Source organism: Cricetulus griseus, chromosome 6 (assembly GCF_003668045.3).
Source record: "Cricetulus griseus strain 17A/GY chromosome 6, alternate assembly CriGri-PICRH-1.0, whole genome shotgun sequence".
Taxonomy (NCBI): Eukaryota; Metazoa; Chordata; class Mammalia; order Rodentia; family Cricetidae; genus Cricetulus; species Cricetulus griseus.
Window position 1 is genome coordinate 28,559,539 of NC_048599.1, and position 19,707 is coordinate 28,579,245.

Consider the following 19,707-nt stretch of genomic DNA (forward strand, 5'->3'; position numbering starts at 1 on the left):
GGTATAAACTGTAGTTTCCTAACTGTAGTTTCCTGAGAAAGCCACGCTTTTGTTGAAGTTTCTACAGACTGATGATAGAGTTGGAAGGTTACAGATAAACAGCCAAAATGATCTTGGGCCATCTCTAATTTCCTTAATAGCCACTTACCATCTACTTCTAAGATCCTTGTTGATGTGTTTGTTGTTTTGTTTTGTTTTTGACAGCCATAGAATCTTTCTTGGTTCTTGGTGATACTAACTCAGGGAGGTAAGGTGCTTGATGAACAATGGTCACCGAAGCCACCCCATGCCAGTGGCTTCCCAGTTCATTGTCTCACACTCAAGATGAAGAAGGAAACTAGATAACTAGGAGAGAAGAACTCCCAAGAGGAGGTGGGGTCTCAAGGGAGGAAACTGCTGGGCTGCCTGCCCAGTAATCTTTTTTGGATCTAATGGTGGGAGCTGGATGGAGACTGAAGTCATCTTTATTGGGATTGGTCAGTTTTGGATGCCTCATAGTGTGAGCTGATACAAGATAACCGGTTTATATGTGTTCCTTAAGCTCAACTGGAGAAATGATTGCGTTTTACCAGCTCTTGACCCATTACAATCTCTGGCCTTGCTGCCTAAGGGAAGCTAACTCTCATCTCATTGTGACTAATGAGATGTCAAAACCGTGAAATGTATTAACTTAGCAGACTACTAGCTTCAACAAACTTAAAGACTTCAAGAATAGTGTTGCCAGGTGTTGGTGGCACACACCTTTAATCCCAGCACTTGGGAGGCAGAGGCAGGCAGATCTCTGTGAGTTTGAGGCCAGCCTGGTCTACAGAACAAGTTTGAGGACAGCCTCCAAAGCCACAGAGAAATCCTGTCTCGAAAAAACAACAACAAAAAGTTACTGTATATTCATGGTATGTGTGCATGGGTTCATATGCCACTATACATGGGTGGTGATGTTTCTTTGGTCAGTGGTTGGATATCATGTGACAATTTTGAGTGTTTGTGAGAAAACTCCAAGAAAACAAACAAGATTCCTGTGACCTCAGTTTCTTCAAAAACTCAGCTTTGTTCTTGGAATGTGTTTTTGTGCTCCTTGTAGGTGTATCTGATAGGAGTGAGTTTACTGTAGGGAGCCGTCCCTGCATTCTCCATTACAAGATGGCGCCTGCATCCGGCAGGCACCAAATGTAAACAAGATTATTGCGCAGGCGCTGGGTAATTTTCCATTCCTTGATCTCTGCCTATTCCGTGGCGTCATATGGCCGGATGAGCTGCAGCCAATCATGGGGTGACACGTCCGAGGCGGCGGTTGCCAGCCTTTATTAGGGGACGGGATTCTTGGCTCAGGGTCTCCGCTCTGGGAAGCTTATGCTCTCCACTCTCAAGATGCATTAAAGCTTGTCTGCAGAAGGAAAAAAAAAAAAAAAAAACCCTGCCTCAAAAAGAAGTTAAGCTACTGTTTAAGGAAGTTCAGCTGTATTACAGAAATAAGACTTTACCTAGCCACCTGTGTGCTTCTTAAAAACAGATAATGGGCCGGCTTATACCTCTCAAAAGTTCCAGCACTTCTGCAGACAGATGGAAATTACCCATCCAACTGGCCTACCTTATAACCCTCAAGGACAAGGCATTGTGGAACGTGCCCATCGCACACTTAAGTCTTATTTAATCAAACAAAAGGAGGGAATGGGAGCATCCTTACCCTCGGTGCCAAGAGTTGCAATATCCATGGCACTCTTTACCCTTAATTTTCTAAACACCGACGCTCAGGGCCATACAGCGGCCAAGCGTCATACCTCAGAACCTAAAAGGTCTAAGGAGATGGTAAAATGGAAAGATGTCTTAACTGGTCTTTGGAGAGGCCCGGATCCTATTCTCATAAGATCCAGGGGAGCGATATGTGTTTTTCCACAGGATGAAGAGAATCCCCTGTGGATCCCGGAAAGACTCACCCGAAGAGCCCCTTTGGACCCTCAAAAGTCGGAACTCCACCCTCTCCCCGGGAGTTGAGAGCCGCTATTATCCAGATTAACTCCTGTCCTTGACGGAGGGACTGTCATCATGGATTGCTTCAGCTGTCTCCTATTTTAAGGAAATGGGTGGAGGTGGGATTGTTTGGTGCAGCCGTTTGCTGCGGATTGATGTTGCTTCTCTGGCTGGTCTGTAGGCTCAGGGCTCAAACTAAGAGAGACAAGGTGGTTATCGCCCAAGCGCTTGTAGCTTTGGAACAAGGGGCTTCCACTGATATTTGGCTAACTATGCTTAAGCAATAGGCCGCTGGCCAGACAGCTCTTGCACACCCGGAGCCTAGGCTCATTGCACAGGGTAGAGTGCCTGGCTTGAGCAGCCCATGAGGGATGTCGAGCAAGGCATCGCACAGAGAGTTGCCCAATATGCAGGCTTCTCTGGGAGGCATGTTGTCCTGCATAAGGGTTGCCTGCCCTAGTCTCCCTTTCCCAGAAAAACGGCAGAGGACAGGTCGAGAGCGCTTCGGGTCAAGCTAACAGCCTGATGGCGACTCTTGTACACAGTCTTAATATTTGATTGGGAAGGTACAACCTCTGCCTCTATCCCTCAACATTTGGGTGACCTATTTGCTTGTAAAAATATAAAGCCTTATCATTAATTAATAAAAAAGGGGGATCTGTAGGGAGCCGTCCCTGCATTCTCCATTACAAGATGGCGCCTGCATCCGGCAGGCACCAAATGTAAACAAGATTATTGCGCAGGCGCTGGGTAATTTTCCATTCCTTGATCTCTGCCTATTCCGTGGCGTCATATGGCCGGATGAGCTGCAGCCAATCATGGGGTGACACGTCCGAGGCGGCGGTTGCCAGCCTTTATTAGGGGACGGGATTCTTGGCTCAGGGTCTCCGCTCTGGGAAGCTTATGCTCTCCACTCTCAAGATGCATTAAAGCTTGTCTGCAGAAGGATCCGAGTGTCCTGCGTGTATGATTTCTTGCTGGCGAGAAATACAGAGCGCGCGGGACAGTTTACTTTAGATTATTCGCTGCAGCTGGCTGTTATTCGTTTGTATGCCTCTGGAAAAATGTGCTCCCTCCACATTCGGCTTGTCCTTGTGATTGTACACTTTTCTCAGGCGATTCCTCTTCATCCTCAGAGTATAAATTGTCTGATGCACTGAGTACAGTTTGCTCTTGCACGAGACATCAGTTCTCCTCATTTGCACCATTCTCCCACGTCCCACAAACACTAGAGCAGTAAACAGTTGCGGTGCATAGGCTTTTGTTATTGTTGTTGTTGCTAATGGTTCCCCAGGAAAAAATCACTCAACACCCAAGCTAGTCTTGTACTCATTCAATGCTATGTAAGCCTTGGACATTCCATCCTTCTCTGTCAGCTTCTCAGGCAGCAGGTATTGAAAGTCTTGTGCCACCAGGGCCAACTTAAAGGTGTGACAATTGGCCAGGCTCCAAGCCCCAGTCTCTGCTTGATTGAAACTATACATCAAAATAAAACTCTGTTCCAGCCTTGGTGCTTCCCTCTTCTCTCTGCTATTTTGAGGCTGAAGTGCATGTGAGGGAATGAGAACTTCAAAGACCCTGGCCAGCTTCCTGGGCACTGTCTCCCATGTAAGCATAGCCCCAGCACCTCAAGAGCTAACATCAAATCTTCCCAGGATGCAATTCTGCATGCCTTGAGGCAGTGCTCCCTGGCAGGGCAGAAGGGCAAAGTGTGTGTGTGTGTGTGTGTGTGTGTGTGTGTGTGTGAGAGAGAGAGAGAGAGAGAGAGAGAGAGAGAGAGAGAGAGAGAGGATGCATAGACTGACACTAGCAATGAGATGTTTTCCCAGCACTCTAATATACAGACCCAAAAAAGGTGGCCAATAAAACAGTGAAAATCCCCATACTTTAACAGTTAGACCCTGACTACTTGGTTCCCGATGCAGTGACTTGTGATGTCTTATACAAACATTTAAAGTTAACTTCCAATGAGCCATGGCATCTTGTTTGAGATGTCCAGCTTCAGGAAACAACTAGTGCTGTAAAATGTACTATTTAACTAGCTAATACAAACTCTCCCAGCCTCTCAGATACAGACCCTCAAACAAATGACCCACAGGATAAAACTAACCCACCCCTCATCTGCTATAAGACTTCCAGCCCCTCTCAGCCTCACTGTGCTATTCTTTCTCTGAATGCTCACTGGCTGTGACCTTACCAAGATGTATTTAATACATTTTTCTTCTGCTACTTTTTTTTTCATTTTGGGGTGGTGGCAGTGTAAATTCACTTATAACCCATTCATCACCAACCTGTCACTTTCCACAGCATCTAACAAGTCACCATTGTATCTCCGTGGCAGGCTGGACCTGGAAAAGGAGGCTCAGAGTAGAGGTAAGGTGGACATGTGTCCCTACAGAACAAGCTCACGACTCTTGCTCCAACAGTGCTGCCCCAGCAAGCAAGAATGGAGACAAGTTGAGCTGGGGGGGGGTGCACACCTTTAATCCCAGCACTGGGGAGGCAGAAGCATCGGATCTCTGAGTTCAAGGCCAGCCTGGTCTACAGAGTGAGTTCCAGGACAGCCAGGGCTACATAGAGATATTCTAGAAACACTAAGAAACCACAGATGCCAGCCCATAATACTATAACCAGTAAAGCTCTCAATCACTATAGTTGGATAAAACAAGATATTCCATGACAAAGCCAGATTTAAACAATACATATCCACAAATCTAACCCTACAGAAAGTACTGGAAGGAAAACTCCAACTCAAGGAAGCTAACTACACCCACAAAAACATAGGCAACAGATGATCCCACATTACCAAAAGCCAAAACCACACAATACCACCACCAAAAACAAATAAAAAAAAACAAGAATCAACAATCAATGGTCATTAATATCTCTCAATATCAATGGTATTAATTCACCTATTAAAAGACACAGGCTAACAGAATGGATATGAAGACAGAATCCATCCTTCTGTTGCATACAAGAAACACACCTCAACTTCAAAGACAGCAATTACCTCAGAGTAAAGGGATTTTCCAATCAAATGGTCCTAAGAAACAAGCTGGTGTAGCTATTCTAATATCTAACAAATTAGACTTAAAACTAAAATTAATCAAAAGAGATGAAGAAGGTCATTTCATATTCATCACAGGAAAAATCCATCAATGAAGTCTCAATTCTGAACATCTATGCTGCAAATACTAAGGCATCCACATTTGTAAAAGAAACATTATTAAATCTCAAATCACACATAAAAACCCCACACACTTATAGTGGGAGAACTCAACACCCCACTCTCACCACTGGACTGGGCTACCAGACAGAAACTTAACAAAGAAACAAGGGAACTAACAGAAGTTATGACCCAATTGGATTTAACAGACATCTATAGAACATTCCATCCAATCACAAAAGAACATACTTTCTTCTCAGCACCACATGGAACCTTCTCTAAAATCGACCACATACTCGGCAACAAAGCAAACTTAAACAGATAAGAAAAAAAGGAATAGCCCCCTATATCTTATTGAACCACCATGGTTTAAAGTTAGAATTCAACAACACAAACTGCAGAAAGCCTACAAACACATGGAAATTGAGCAATGATCAATTGCATCACTCCTGGGTCAAGGAAGAAATAAAGAAAATTAAAGACTTCCTAGAATTCAATGAAAATGAAGACAAAACATACCCAAACTTATGGGACACTTTGAAAACAGTGCTTAGAGAAAAGTTCATAGCACTAAGTGCCCATATGAAGAAACTGGAGAATAGTCACACTAGAGAATTAACAGCACATCTGAAAGATCTAGAACAAAAAGAAGCAAACTCACCCAAGAGAAGTAGATGCCAGGAAATAATCAAATTAAGGGCTGAAATCAATAAAGTAGAAACAAAGAAAACAATACAAAGAATCAATGAAACTAAGAATTGGTTCTTCAAGAAAATCAACAAGATAGACAAACCTTTATCCAAACCAACCAAAAGGCAGAGAGAGTACATGCAAATTTACAAAATCAGAACTGAAAAGGGGGACATAACAATGGACACTGAGGAAATTCAGAGAATCATCAGGTCATACTTTGAAAACCTGTACTCCACAAAATTGGAAAATTTATGGGAAATTGACAATTTTCTAGATAGATATCACCTACCAAAATTAAATCAAGAATAGATAAGCAATTTAAATAGACCTATAACCCCTAATGAAATAGAAGAAGTCATCAAAAGCCTACCAACCAAAAAAAGTCCAGGGCCAGATGGTTTCAGTGCAGAATTCTACCAGAAATTCAAAGAAGAGCTAATACCAATACTTCTCAAATTGTTCCACACAATAGAAGCAGAAGGGTCATTGTCAAACTCTTTTTATGAGGTTACAATTCCCCTGGTACCCAAAGCACACAAAGATACAACTAAGAAAGAGAACTACAGACCAATATTCCTCATGAACATTGATGCAAAAATACTCAATAAAATACTGGCAAACTGAATCCAAGAACACATCAGTAAAAATCATCCACTATGATCAAGTAGGCTTCATCCCAGAGATGCAGGAATGGTTCAACATACATGACAATCCAGGAGTGTAATCCACCATATAAAGTGAAAAAGAAAAACCATATGATCATCTCACTAGATGCTGAAAAAGCCTTTGACAAAATCCAATACCCCTTCATGTTAAAGGTCCTGGAGAGATCAGGGATAACAGGAACATGCCTAAACATGATAAAGGCAATATACAGCAAGCCAACAGCAAACATCAAACTAAATGGAAAGAAACTCAAGGCCATTCCTCTAAAATCAGGAAAAGACAAGGTTGTCCACTCTCTCCATATCTCTTCAATATTGTCCTTGAAGTTCTAGCTAGAGCAATAAGACAAGAAAAGGAGATCAAGGGGATACAAATTACAAAGGAAGAAGTCAAGCTTTCATTTTTTGCAGATGATATGATAGTCTACATAAGTGACCAGGGAACTCCTACAGCTGATAAACACCTTCAGCAAAATAGCAGGATACAAAATTAACTTTAAAAAATCAGTATCCCTACTATATACAGATGATAAATGCAATGAGAAGGAAATCAGAGAATCATCACCCTTCACAATAACATGAAATATCTTGGGGGTAACGCTAACCAAAAAAGTGAAAGACATGTTTGATAAAAATTTTGAGTCTTTAAAGAAAGAAATTAAAGAAGATACCAGAAAATGGAAAGATCTCCCATGCTCTTGGATAGGTAGAATCAACATAGTAAAAATTGGCAATCTTACCAAAAGCAATCTACAGATTCAATGCAATCCCCATCAAAATCCCAGCACAATTCTTCACAGACCTTGAAAGAATAGTACTCAATTTTATATGGGAAAACAAAAAACCCAAGATAGCCAAAACAACCCTGTGCAATAAAGGAACTTCCGGAGGCGTCACCATTTGGACTTCAAGCTCCACTATGTAGAGCTATAGTAATGAAAACAGCTTGGCATTGGCACAAAAACAGACAGGCAGACCAGTGGAATCGAATTGAAAGCCCTGATATTAATCCACACACCTACAAACACCTTACTTTTGACAAAGAAGCTAAAATTATACAATGGAAAAAAGAAAGCATCTTCAACAAATGGTGCTGGCATAACTGGATGCTGACATGTAGAAGATTGCAGATAGATCCATATCTATTGCTGTGCACAAAACTTAAGGCCGAATGGATCAAAGACTCAACATAAATCCAGCCACACTAAACCTCCTAGAAAAGAAAGTGGGAACTACCCTTGAAGGAATTGGTACAGGAGACCACTTCCTGAACATAAAGCCATTAGCATAAGACACTGACATCAACAATAAATGGGACCCCCTGAAACTGAGAAGCTTCTTTCTGTAAGGCAAAGGACACAGTCAACAAGAAAAAACGGCAGCCCACAGAATGGGAAAAGATCTTCACCAGCCCCATATCTGAAAGAGAGCTGATTTCCAAAATATACAAAGAACTCGAGAAGCTAAACACCAAAACACCAAATAATCCAATTAAAAAGTGGGTACATAACTAACTAGAGAATTCTCAAAAGAGGAATCTAAAATGGCTGAAAGACACTTAAGAAATTGCTCAACATCCTTAGCCATCAGGGAAATGCAAACTAAAACAACTCTGAGATACCATCTCACACCTGTTAGATTTGATTTTGCTAAAATCAAAAACTTCAAAGACAGTTTATGCTGGAGAGGATGTGGAGAAAGGGGAACATTCCTCCATTGCTGGTGGGACTGCAAACTTGTACAGCCACTTTGGAAATCAGTATGGCGGTTTTTCAGGAAAATGGCCATCAGTCTCCTTCGAGATCCAGCAATATCTTAGGCATATACCCAAAGGATGCACATTCATACAACAAGGACATCTGTTCAACTATGTTCATAGCAGCATTATTTGTAATAGCCAAAACCTGGAAACAACCTAGATGCCCCTGAAAAGAAGAATGGATAGAGAAAATGTGGCACATCTACACAATGGAGTACTACTCAGCCAAAAAACAAAAACAAAAACAAAACCTTTATCCAAACTAACCAAAAAGCAGAGAGAGATCATGCTAATAAACAAAATCAGAAATGAAAAGGGGGACATAACAACGGACACTGAGGAAATCCAGAGAATCATCAGGTCATACTTTGAAAACCTGTACTCCATAAAATTTGAAAATCTAAAGGAAATGGACAATTTTCTGGAAAGATATCACTTACCAAAATTAAATCAAGAACAGATAAGCAATTTAAACAGACCTATAACCCCCAATGAAATAGAAGAAGTCATCAAAAGCCTACCAACCAAAAAAAGTCCAGGGCCAGATGGTTTCAGTGCAGAATTCTACCAGAAATGCAAAGGAGAACTAATACCAGTACTCCTCAAATTGTTCCACACAATAGAAGCAGAGGGACATTGCCAAGCTCTTTCTATGAGGCTACAATTACCTTGGTACCCAAGCCACACAAAGACACACACAAAAAAGAGAATTACAGATCAATATCCCTCATGAACATCGATGCAAAAATATTCAACAAAATAGTGGCAAATAGAATCCAAAAAACACATTAGAGAAATCATCCACCATGATCAAGTTGGCTTTATCCCAGGGATGGTTCAACATACGAAAATCTATCAATGTAATCCACCATATAAGCAGCAGAAAAAGAAAAAAACAATGGAATCTTGAAATTCGAAGGCAAATAGATGGAACTAGAAGAAACCATCCTCAGTGAGGTAATCCAATCACAAAAAGATGAACTGGTATGTACTCACTCATTTTTGATTTTTAGACATAGAGCAAAGGATCACTAGTCTACAATCCACACTGCCAGAGGATTGAGGAAACAAGGAGGACCCCAGAAACATCTGACCTTAGCAAGTGGGAACTCATGGACCCCAGGCAGATAGCTGGGGAACCAGTATTGGACTGAACCAAACCTCCTCAACTTGGGTGACAGTTAGGAGGCATGGGCAGTCTATGGGGCCTCTAGCAGTGGAACCAGTATTTATTCCGTGTGCATGAATGGACTTTGGGAGTCCATTCCTCCATGGAGGGATACTATCTCAGCCTAGATACACGGGGGAGGGCCTAGCCCCCCCCCAAATGATGTGATAGAATTTGATGATTCCGCCATGGAAGGCCTCACTCTCCCTGGAGAGTGGATAGGGAGTAGGACGGGTGTGTGTGTGTGGGGGGGGGTTTGGTGGGAGGCATGGGAGGATGAGAGGGTGAGGCAACTGAGATTGATATGTAAAATAAGATTGTTTAGCGGGCGTTGGTGGCGCGTCTTTAATCCCATCACTTGGGAGGCAGAGGCAGGCAGATCTCTGTGAGTTCGAGACCAGCCTGGTCTACAAGAGCTAGTTCCAGGAGAGCCTTTCCTGGGCAGGGAACCAATGTTGTAATTTAAGAAAAGCATCGTGCAAGAGAAAGATGACATGAGACAGAGTTCATGTCATGAGACAGAGGCAGAGGGTCTTTTTGTTTTGTTTTGTTTTGTTTTAGGGAAAGGAATCATAGAAAGGGGAAGGGAGAGACCAGTCTCCAGAGACAGAAGCAGCAGGAGAGAGAGAAAGAGAGGAGGGGAGGTGGGCAGGGCCCTTTTAAAAGGGAACATAGTGAATGTGCACAGGTTGTGCTCTTAGTAGCTGCAGCTGAGGGTGTATCCTGTCAGCACCCAAGGACAGGCAAGTACAGATGCCTGACTACATACCGTCTATATATCCCTCATTTTCAAGGTTAAACTGATACCATCCTAGACTCTACTTAGGTGTTGACCAAAAATTCCTTCAGCTCAAGACTTATTAAATATTCGGTGAGGCTCATATCAGCTGGCAGCATGCTTTGTCTTTCTTGTCTTCCTATACCTGAGACTCAGCATCACTCACTGTGCATGAAAGCTCTATGAATGAATGGATGGATGGATGGATGGATGAATGAATGAATGAATGAATGAATGAATGAACGAGAGTGAAATGACATACCGATCAGACAATGAGGATATCTCAGAGTAGGGTCTGTCTTAGGGTCACTGTCAGCCTTTTTGTTCCACAGAGAATGAAAATCAGGAAGAAAGTTCTGCCAAGGATGTCTCCAGCTCCAGAGCCAGCCTCAGGGCATGGCTGCTCATCCTGACACCACTGAGCTGCTAGGGACACCATCCTTTGTAATCAACTGAAATGGTCCACAGAGGTGGTTCAGAACCGGACACATTGCAGGAAAGCAGACACCCTCTACTGGTGACAATGAATGAACAGGCTGAGCCAGAGAATCAAGAAGTTGAGTTTCCAATCAGGAGGGGGAACCTGCTATCTCAGATGAGAAGGGAGGATGGGGACCCCCCTCAGCTCTTGATTCTGAGTCTCAGCCTTTCTGCCCAGCCATCAAGACAATAGGAATGACCGTGAAAGCTGGTTCTTATGGCTCCCTCAGCCTGCTGAAGGAACTACATCCACATTGCTAACTTTCACCTTAATAAGATAATCTCTGCTAGGAAGAGACTATTCTCTTTTTACAGGTAAAGACAAATCAGAGACTCAGTAGGACCATGTCCAAGGGAAAACACAGAACTCTGGAGAGGCCTGGAAGCCGAGGCCTGGAAGCCTAGGCCTGGCATCCCAGCTGCTCTGGAGACTGAGATAGGAGGGCGGGGTTGCAGAGCACATTCAAGGTCAGTCTGGGCAGCATAACCAAACCTATGCTAAAAGGGCGAGGATGTAGCACAGTGACAGAGAACTTGCCTGTCATGTGTGATACTGTAGGTTCAATCCTATTAAAAAATAAAAATCCCTAACCTGGAAGTTTGGAGAAAGACTGGACCAACCCTCTCTCCTTGCTCTCTCATCTCACAGCTTCAGCTGTGGTCAGGTTCTGGTTTCAAATCATATTTGAATCTCTGCTACTCAGGTATGAGGTATACCCCAATATCTACAGCTTCCAGTCAGTCCGCTCCACACCTTCTCCCAAATATCCACGATGTTCCACACACCAGTGCCCATGGCTTCCTGGTTAATACACACACACACACACACACACACACACACACACACACACACACCATTTCCCTTGGCTTCCAGGCTAAGACACACAGACATCATCATCAATCATCATTACTCACAGGCCAGTCCACTCCTCACACACTGCCTGGGGCTCACACAGCACAGCCTGCCCGGGGCTCACACAGCACAGCCTGCCCGGGGCTCACACAGCACAGCCTGCCCGGGGCTCACACAGCACAGCCTGCCCGGGGTCCACACAGCACAGCCTGCCCGGGGTCCACACAGCACAGCCTGCCTGGGTTTTACACAGTGCATATTCTGCTTCTATGTCAAAGCACACACTGTCCATACTTCATTAGTCGAATTCTGCTACCCTGCTGGGAGGCTCAGGGGTCACAGAGAGACCGTCAGGGTTTGTTAACAAGATTCTGTATGTGTACCTTCTGGGAAAGGATGGACAAGGGAGTCACTCAGTCCCAGCTGTCTGTCTGCCTCTCTTTCTTTGTAGTGCCACAGCCTCAATGTTCATGTAATCCCATCAGGAAGTGAAAGCCACCAGCAGGGGGCGATGTGGTTTCCCAAATGGCAATGAACTCTACACCAACAATGGGGTGGGAGGGGAGACAGGCAGAGGGGAAAATGGGGGAAGGAGGAGAGAGTTATACAATCAGTTGTGACAAATGTCTGGGAGAAACAGTGTAAGGGAGGCAGGCCTTATTTTCACAGTCTTGGAGTCCATTCCAGGGTGTTGTATTCGGTGGGGTATGCCCACCCTGAGATGCTGTATTCAGAGAGGTAAATGGTCACCAGGGTACATCTACCCATCCTAAGGTGTTGCCAGCTATGGGGTATCCTGATCTTGGAGTGCTATGCATTGTGGGTATGCCTGTTCTGAGGCCCTTCCCACAGTAGACTATATTGACCCTGAGATGCTGTGGTTAGTAACACATACCCCAGCTTCTTGTCACAGTGTCTCCCTGTGCCTGGCATAGCCACAGAGAACAGGGGAGAGGAGAGTTTGCATTTGACACAGGTCTCTGGCAAGCAATGTCATGTTGTGGCTGCAGGAGGCATAGGAATCTATAAGGAACAAGTCTATAGGCAAGGGCCGTCAAATGGCCCTGCAGCCACATTGTGGAATGCATTTCAACAAATTCGCTGCCTTTCACCCAGTTCTCAAACCTGAGCCCAACATCTCGCACTTCAAGGTCACCTCCTTGACCTCCTTTCTTTCAGCGCCTTGGCTGATCCGATCACCCACACCTTCAATCTGGAAGCTTTGAGTGCAGAGCCCCAGACATGCTATGCAGAGACATCAGTGACCAGCTTCGGCTCAATGAGGAGGAGGGAAACAGTCAGACGCTGCGGAGACCTAGCTTTTAAAAAATCTTCACTTATCCTGGAATAAAAGAAAAGGAACAAATGAAAGCTAAAGGAACTGGGTGGGAGTGTGAGGGAGAGAGACTGACAGGGGTTGTGGTGCTCTAGGCTCTGGGAATGAAGCTGCAGCCTCTGTCCTCAGTTGAGATTCTACCATAGAGAGCAGGCCCTACTTGACTTTCCTTAGAACCTGGAGCCAGCTCTCCTCTCTGACAGAGTGGTTGGGGACTCCTCATTCTGTGAATTGTTGCGGTTTAAAAGAGATTTATCCTGCATTTGTTAACAGTGACTGTCATGGCCTTTTCCTCCTGCCAGCCCCTATGCTAGGAACTCAGTTAAGGAGCAAAGCATTGGGTGTAGGCCCAGCTCCTGGCAGGATGATTCTTAAGGATCCATAGGTTTCACCACAAAGGAGACACTTTGGAACACACCATCTGGGAACTCGCCCAGCTCTCCCCTGGTCCACCCTGGAACAGATACCATCAGGGCCAAAGTTCCAATAAGAGTGTCACCTGACTGTCCTATCCCTATATTTCTCAACCAATGAGGAGGCATTCTGAGGAGGAAACTGATAGGAAAAAAAAATTGCCAGAGAAAACAAGCAGAGAAAGTGTCCCCACCCCCAAAGAGAGGAGGGTCATGGGAATAAACATGGCTTCCTGGGGACATGCATTTATGTTGGAGAATCCACAAAAGTGAAGGAAAAAAAAATCCAGGGCACAGGAGCAGCAAAACTGGCTGCGTGTGAAGCAGTGGCAGGAAGTACAATGGGATATATACCATTTCCTTTCTCAGTGCCAAGAACCCAGAATCCCACTGGCCAGAGACTAGATTACATGGCCACAGGTACTTGCAAGGAAGGCTGCAGCGGGAGTCTCTAGATGTTCACTCCCTCTGGGCAAAAGCTCAGTGACTTCCACTGCTAAAAGAAAAGAGGGGCATTAATGATGGGGACAAGTGAGTGTCTCATTCTCATAGTAGAGCTAGAGCCAGATAGGAACATGTCCGTCCTGTGATTCAGGATGGCTGACCATATTTGATAGTTGTTATACATTCAAAACAGAACTGTTCCTTGTGCTAACTTTACACAGCAATGCCTGTACCACCTGCTCATGGAACAAGTACAAACAAGGATAACGCAGGTTAGCCCATTGAGAAGGCCCCACTACTGTGGGGAAATGAGCTAACTTATCCCAGTTAAAGATCTCTTAGGAGCAGGCACTTTTGGTCCTGATAACAGTAAGAGTCCCTAAAGACTGGGGGACAACCACTGAAGAGTGACAGAAAGAGGCCTTCTTGGAATCAGCTAGTGGCCAGCCAGCCTTTTAGTTCCTGTGCCCTTCTCTGTATCTTGAATGACCTCCAAGGGGAGCTGAGGCATACTTCTTTTTGCTCTGCTAGGAAAAAGTGAATTCACACCGACTGACTCATGTCAACCAGCTGTCCTGTGTTGTCAGCTTCAGGTTTTAAACATCCTAAAGCCATGATGGGAGACCACCCTGGCTTTGAATTTAAAGGGGCAGCACAGGCTATAGTTCTGGTTGTAGGACACCATGATCAGGGCTGGTAGGATGGCTCTTTGCAGGAGGTAGCTGTTGTATTTGTCATGCTGACTCTGTTGTACCTTTGCAACAATTGGGCCACCAGCCACCTCCTGAGGATGAGCTCATCCCTGTGGCAATCTCTGGTAGAAGTTGAACTTTAGCTGCAGAGAGTGTTGCTCAATGCTGGGCTCTGTGTGGGACTCTTTACAGCTTAGCTCAGCAGTATTGCAGACACTCAGCGCTTCCCCCAGACCTGAGGCAAAGGTCTATAAGCCATGATGGGTGAGAAATCCAACTCTAAATGTGAGCTGGAGCCAAACAGCAGGAGCTCAGGCCTTGGTTGCCACCACTCCCCAGGAACTAAGCAGGGGGAAATGTCCAGAAGTTAGAATGGAAACAGTATGATCTGGGTATGATGCAGAAGTCTCTGGACATTTTCTTCTCTTCTCTTCTCTTCTCTTCTCTTCTCTTCTCTTCTCTTCTCTTCTCTTCTCTTCTCTTCTCTTCTCTTCTCTTCTCTTTTCCTTCCTTCCTTTCTTTCCCTTTACATGCACATGCATGTTTTATTTATTTATCTATTTATTACTTTTATTCTCTCATACATTATATCCCAAGCAGTTTTCCTTTCCTCCACTCTTCCCAGTCCCTCCCCCGACCTCTTCTCTCCCCCAGATCAACTCCTCCTCTGTTTCTCTTTAAAAAAAAGAGCAGGCCTCCCAGGGATATGGCCTAACAAAGACAATAAGACTAGGCACAAACACTTGTATCATGGTTGGACATGGCAACCAAGTTGGGGGGAAAAGGGTCCCAAGCACAGGCAAACGAGTCAGAGACATCCCCAACTCCCGTTGATGGGAGTTCCATGAGAAAATCAAGTCACATAGCCATACATTTATGCAAAGGACCTAGCTCAGACCCAAACAGGCTCCTTGTTTGTCACTCTAGAACACAAAGAAGCCAATACACCCCAGAGGAGTAGACACCAGGAAATAATCAAATTGAGGGCTGAAATCAATAAAGTGGAAACTAGGAGAACAATACAAAGAATCAATGAAACAAAGAGTTGGTTCTTTGAGAAGATCAACAAGATAGACAAACCTTTATCCAAACTTACCAAATGGCAGAGAGAGAACACTAATTAACAAAATCAGAAACTCAAAGGGGATATAGCAACAGACACAGAGAAAATCCAGAGAATCATCAGGTCATACTTCAAAAACCTGTATTCCTCAAAGTTCGAAAATCTAAAGGAAATGGATAATTTTCTGGACAGATTTCACTTACCAAAATTACATCAAGAACAGATAAGCAACTTAAATAGACCTATAACCCCTAATGAAATAGAAGCAGTCGAGCCAGGCATTGGTGGCACACGCCTTTAATACCAGCACTCCAGAGGCAGAGGCAGAGGCAGATGGATCTCTGTGAGTTTGAGGCCAGCCTGGTCTACAGAGCGAGTTCTGGGATAGGCTCCAAAGCTACACAGAGAAACCCTGTCTCAAAAAACCAAAAGAAAAAGAAAAAAGAAAAGAAAGACAAAAAGAAATAGAAGTGGTCATCAAAAGTCTACCAACCAAAAAAATACCAGGGCCAGATGGCTTCAGTGCAGAATTCTACCAGAAATTCAGGGAACAGCTAATACCAATTCTTCTCAAGTTATTCCACACAACAGAAGTAGAAGGGTCATTGCCAAACTCTTTTTACGAGGCTTCAATAACCTTGATACCCGAGACACACAAAGACACAACTAAGAAGAGAACTAAAGACCAATATCCCTCATGAACATTGATGCAAAAATACTCAATAAAATACTGGCAAATCGAATCCAAGAACATATCAGAGAAATCATCCATCCTGATCAAGGATGCAAGGATGGTTCAACATATGAAAATCCATCAATGTAATCCACCATACAAGCAGACTGAGGAAAAAGAAAACACATGATCATCTCACTAGATGCTGAAAAAGCCTTTGACAAAATCCAACACCCCTTCATGTTAAAGGTCTTGGAGAGTCAGGGATAATAGGAACATACCTCAACATAATAAAAGCAATATTCAGCAAGCCAACAGCCAACATCAAATTAAATGGAGAGAAATTCAATGCAATTCCTCTAAAATCAGGAAAAGACAAGGCTGTCCACTCTGAAGTTCTAGCTAGAGCAATAAAACAACAAAAGGAGATCAAGGGAATACAAATTGGAAAGGGAGAAGTCAAACTCTCACTATTTGCAGATGATATGATAGCCTACATAAGTGTCCCAAAAAACTCTACCAGGGAACTCTTACAGCTGATAAACACCTTCAGCAAAGTGGCAGGATACAAGATTAACTCAAAAAAAATCTGTAACAGATTTTTTTTGTGATATATTTGTGGAGAAAGAAATCAGAGAAATTACACCCTTTACAATTGCCACAAACAACATAAAATATCTTGGGGTAACAATAAACAAAAAATTGAAAGACCTGTACCCTAAGAATTTTGAGTCTCTAAAGAAAGAAATTAAAGAAGATATTAGAAAATGGAAGGATCTCCCATGTTCTTGGATAGGCAGGATCAACATAGTAAAAATGGCAATCTTGCCAAAAGCAATCTACAGATTCAATGCAATCCCCATCAAAATACCAGCACAATTCTTCACAGACCTTGAAAGAAAAATTCTCAACTTTATATGGAAAATCAAAAGATCCAGGATAGCCAAAACAACGCTGTACAATAAAGGAATCTCTGGAGGCATCACCATCCCTGACTTCAAGTTCTTTTACAGAGCTATAGTCCTGAAAACAGCTTGGTATTGGCACTTCTTATTGGAAAAATGTTCTTATTGGAACATTTTCTTAATTACGTGAAATAAAAAGAGGCAAAAATCCTTTTATGATTTGGATGCACAGTTGTGCTCTGCTTAGGGACCTTCCCTTGCTGCAGGCCAGGGCTCTACTCAGATACAGTGGGGCAGGTACGTTAGTGGACAACCTTGAGGGAGATGGACACAGCTAGCAGCGTAGAGGCCCTTATAGTCAGGACAGCTAGGCCACCAAGGTGTCATTGGGGGTGGGAGAGCTGTGAGTATCCAAGCCTTCTTGGTAGAGCAGATGGATGGAACGCACTAGGATGAGAGGATGGGGCCAAAGCTGGCTTCAGTTTTGCATTTTGATGTGGGTGTGAGAAGTGTGTTAAATCTAAAAAATTACATCCAGGTGGCCTTACAATTTAGCACCGGGGAGCACTGGCAGTGTCACTCTGGTCCCAGCCCTCATGTGTAGAAGGCAGGTAGAGAGAACTGGGTCTGGGCTGTCTGCAATGGTTCAGTGAGTCAGCTGGAAAAGAGAGAGAGAGAAGAGACCAGGCAGGCTGGAACCCAGCCACTCCGCACCTTGTCATTTTGCCCCTGTGTTGGCCGTGAGGAACCCTCTGTGTGTGTCATCGTGTGAGGTACAGGTTGGAAAGGCTTCTCAGAGCTGGGCTAAGTCTGCTGTTTACAAAACTCACTGGGTGGGAGTTCTGGAGGGGACAGCCTCGGTTGACTGGTGGACATGAAGATTTTTCAGCTCCTGCCACCCCCCACCTCCTCTGGCCCTAACAAGAGCCTGCTTGGGTATACACTGTGTCAGCAGGGATGTCTTCTCTGTACCTCTTTTATTCTAGAGTCTAGAACTTGCCATGTGTCAGGCAGAGGTGTCCATGGAGCCAGTCTCCAACAAAACCCTGAACTCTGAGTCTGCCACAGATTCCTGGCAGACAGCATGTCAGAAGGGCCCTCACAGCTCTCTGCTGGGAATCTGTGGCTGGCTGTACGGGATTCGAACTCTGGGAGCTTCTGGACTCTGATTGCTAGAGGGGGGAGGGACTCTTCGTCACATGGTTTGGGCTTAAATCATGTTGAAAGAGGCTCCTTTGAAGCTGGAGTTCTCAGGACCCTTAATTTCAGAATATCTCTGAGTTTTGGAGTGCATTCCCCAAGTGTGCTAAACTGTGGGACCCTTCTTATGAACAGCACTTGTCAAAACCTCACCAAAGCACAAATTGAGCCATCTGTCAAATGATCAGAGAACACTTGCTGGGCACCATGATGCATGTGGCTCTTTGCTAAAGAAGGTCTCATTGCCAGAGACATAGATTCCTTTTCTTTACCGCAAACACGTGGGTACCTGCTGGTTCTGTCTAGAGTGTCCCTCTTCTGAGGGCTTTCCACAGCATGTGCACCTCTTGACTCTGGTATCCTCAACACACCACAGGCGAGTGCCCAGGGCTAGACATCTGTTCCCATGTCTCTGTGGGAGAGGATCACTTCTGAGCAGGGCCAGCTGGCCCCTTTCTGTGTCGTGCACATGGGGTGATTTGATTAGCTGCCTGGTAAAAGGTGGGAAGCAGAGAGAGCCACAAGGACATGAGAGGCAGCCACACGACATCTTTGTGTCACTAAATGCTGCTGCCTCTAGATCCAGCTCTGAGCCTTTAGATTCAGCTGCAGCTATCAGAGGCATGAACTTTCCACTTTTTAAAATATCCCATGCTATCTTTGTGTAAAGGAGGAGGCAGAAAGCGTTGCTCATTGACTTAGGAGATAAGGTCTTCCACAGCAGAGAAACAGGCAGGAAGAGATGAGGTCCCACTATCTTGCTCAGGGGCACACTCCCAGTGACCATCAGGCTTGGTTTGAAGGTAAGGCATCACCCACAGCCTGTGTTTGAACCCTGGGTCTCCTCCAGCTGGTGGCACTGTTTGGAGAGGTTGTGGGGCATATAGGAGCTGGGGGCTTTGCTGAAGAAAGTGGGTCACCGGAGGTGTCACTGGAGGTGGATTCCGAGGCTGTACCCAAGCCCAGGAAGGGCTCTCTGCTTCCTAGGCCACTCCCATGTAAGGACCTTCACCACACACCAGTTTCTCTATCAGACATGCCTCCCCTGTTGTGGAAGACTTTATGTCTCGAACTGTGAGCAAAATATAGTCTTTCTCCCTGAAATTGCCTTTGTCAGGCATTTTGTTACAGAAAAAAAAAGTAACTAATGTGACTAACTTCCTCCCCAGAGACCCATCTCATAAAGTGCCAGTCACCTTCCAGTAGTGCTTTTGGGGGCATTCAAGAGCCCAAACTATCTCAAGGGTGTCTTAGGCTTCAGTGAAAAAGACCTTCATTAATGCAAGTGACAGTCCCCTGGCACAGGGAGGCATGCCCTGCACCCTGGGGACTGAGGTCACTTGCACTCAATCTCCCTGGTACCCAGAAATTGCTGGAGAGCTGGAGAGTGATCTGCTTCTCCCTTTAAATGTATTATTGTTTTGTTTCTAGAATTGATAGTTATTTTTTAA